This window comes from Arachis ipaensis, chromosome B01, assembly GCF_000816755.2.
Source record: "Arachis ipaensis cultivar K30076 chromosome B01, Araip1.1, whole genome shotgun sequence".
NCBI lineage: Eukaryota > Viridiplantae > Streptophyta > Magnoliopsida > Fabales > Fabaceae > Arachis > Arachis ipaensis.
This window is the reverse complement of record NC_029785.2, coordinates 133580942-133583956: the sequence shown is the minus strand read 5'-3', so window position 1 is coordinate 133583956 and position 3015 is coordinate 133580942. Positions and strand designations below refer to the sequence as shown.

The 3015-nt window shown below is 41.0% G+C and overlaps 1 pseudogene; it reads left to right on the top strand.

Moving 5' to 3' along the window:
* On the top strand, nucleotides 335–2944 carry LOC107640211 (annotated as a pseudogene).

Below are 3015 nucleotides of genomic sequence, written 5' to 3'. Positions count from 1 at the left end.
GTTGATATAATATAAGATAGGTTATGTTTAATTTTGTCATTTTCCTAGTAGTGTTCATTGTGGTTGATGAATTAAATAATGAGTAATTTTGTATGTGTATGTAATATTTTTGGATTTTGTTTTGTCATTTTGCTAGTAGTGTGAGATAAAAAGAGGTAGGAGTGTAATTATGCAAAGGAAAGAGGCATTGATAATGCATGTAACCAACCCAATATTAAATACTAGGGCATTGTGGAAAGGAGAGGAATATTAATGGACTTTTATTATGCAGGTACTTTTTGATAGTAACCTAACTCTCCTATACACTCACTCCTTTGTCCAACTCTCAACTCTCAACTCTCAAGCCTCCAGACCCCACCTTCCCTACTCATTTGGTTATGGTGATGGGGTAAACCAAAACAAGCACAAGAACCCCCCCTCCCCCTCCTCTAAATTATTGGGCCAAGATGGGAACCTAAACAGAATGACACCAACCTAAGCTAACCCTACTACTACCCTCAAAGAAAACAGCATTGGGGAATGAAATTCATAACCCATTCATACCACAAACTTTTAGGAGGTAACTGTTTTAGTATCACTCTAAAATTCCCATTGGTGTATATAATTACTAGCAAAGTAGCAAGGAGGGGAGATAGATTTATTTATTTATTTATGATTCTGACACATTGAAAATAGGAGGGGGGTAATGAAATGTACTAATGTAAAAGAAATGGCAAAGCTATATTTTTGGAAGAGGAGGGTAATTGACCCATCAAGGGGAAACAAAAAAGAAAAAGCAAAAGAAAACAAAAACCCTTGCAATGTAGAGAGAAAGAAAGAAAGAAAGAAAGAAGAGAGCACTTGCTAATTGCTATTACCACTGTGTGTCTATAGTATTGTTATTGTTATTGTTATTGTAAGCTCCTCTCACTCCCCAACACTACAACACACAAAAAACTCAATTATTTGTGACCATTTTTCTTCTTCTTCTTCTTCCTCTTTGGCTTTCAACATGCCACGCCCAGGGCCAAGGCCTTATGAGTGTGTGAGGAGAGCATGGCACAGTGAGAGGCACCAACCTGTTAGAGGTTCCATCATTCAGCAGATTTTCAGGTTCTCTTCAAACATCTTTGCTTTCTCTTTCGTTGCATTTCTCTTTTTTGCTTACTCTCTTCTCGTGCACACCATGTGTTTGATTAGGGTCGTCAACGAAGCTCACACCCCTGCTACCAAGAAGAACAAGGAATGGCAAGAGAAGCTACCCGTCGTTGTTCTCAAGGCCGAAGAAATCATGTACTCCAAAGCCAATTCCGAGGTTTCCCCCTTTTCTTCAAAAATAAAAGCTTGTTTTGGAATGTGGGATTCCTTTAGATCTTTCCACTCTTGCTTAGTTTTTGCTGATTTCGTTGCTTAGGCAGAGTACCTGAATCCTGATACCCTCTGGGAACGCCTCAATGACGCCATTAACACCATCATAAGGAGAGATGAGACCACAGAGACCGGTGACCTCTTGCCCCCATGTGTTGAAGGTACTCAAGTTTTCACCTTTCTATATGGGTCCACTTCTCAGAGTTTGTGTCAAAATTGGATTTTTATGTGTCATTTAGGGGGATATATCATATCTGCGACTGTAGAGTTTTGTGCACTTGATATTAGTGATTTTGAGCTGCCACTGATGTGTGATTTTGTTCTTTTGGTTTTCTGGGTCCATTCATTCCTGTTATGCTCTTCATCAGCTGCACTTAATCTGGGATGCAAACCTGTGAGGACTTCAAGAAGTGATAGGCACAATAACCCCAGGACATACCTTTCTCCAAGAACTCAACACCCTCCTCCTCCTCCTCCTCCTCATCCTCCTTCTGGTCCTCCTAGGCCTGTTGGGGAGAATCCTTATGCAAGGGTATCAAGTTCTGGCGTTTCACAAATCCCTGTGTCAGATTCTAGAATCCATGCCCAGCAAAATACTAGGATGATGGGTTCACCTAACTACCCCTTCTCAGAGAGTTTCCCTTCTGGTCATCACCAGCATTTGGCAATGGAAACCAAACCCCCATCGAACTTTGGTTCAGTTTACCCCTTGTACTACGGATATGAAGCCAAAGAGCCTCAACTAAGGACGACCACCGTCGATAACTCGGGTCCTGAAACTATTTTTGTTGGCAGACCAGTCATTACTCCGGTCCCCGAGCCATCTGGAATTGGTTTGTTGGAAAACTTTCCCTATGGTAGATACCCCCATTTGCCAAACAGAGCTGGAAAAGAAACTGTTGTAGGCATGCCGGAGGGATTGCGGGACACAGAATGTGATTTATCCTTGAGGTTGGGTCGGTGTTTTCATCCATGTTCAAGCAGCAAGAATTGTTCAGCATATGAAACAGAAGATGCTGGTTTAGGAGCCCCTCAAGGGGGCACCAAGTTTAGTCATCTATCATTGCAGAGAAATAAAGAGTTCTGTTTTTATCCTAGAGAGACATCTTATGGTACCATTGGCCCCAGTTCTGCCAGATGTAATGGAGAGCGTGAATATCAGAACTTAGAGGCAACTTTACGGAAGCGAAAAGCACCTATAGGTAACAACGAGGAGGATGGGCAATTTTGCCGGCATCTAGGAGTCCCATCGAATCAGTTTACCGGTAGAATGCAAGGACCAGGTTCGTAGACAGTCTTTTTTATTTGTATCCTGCATATGCATTTGCAAATCTAGATGATATGATCCAAAATGTTGTCGAATCCTCATTGTAGAGACTCTTTGGATGTGTAGCTCTGCTTGTGAAAAGTTTTAGAAACTGGCTTGAGTTGCTAATTGCATTGCTGCAAATGTGAACTGTATATAGAATCTTAAGCTTGCTTTGTTTAATTTCTGCTTGCCTTGGATTGGCTACCAAAGATCAAAAGTAAAGAGAATGTCATGTGAACTTTTGAAATGGAGTGCTTTAAAGAAGTGGTCTAATTCAAATTTGATGCAGAGCAATAATGTGACAGATGAATCAATGTTTTACTAGCTATGTGAACCAAACCTCAGAGTTTTTGGATTTC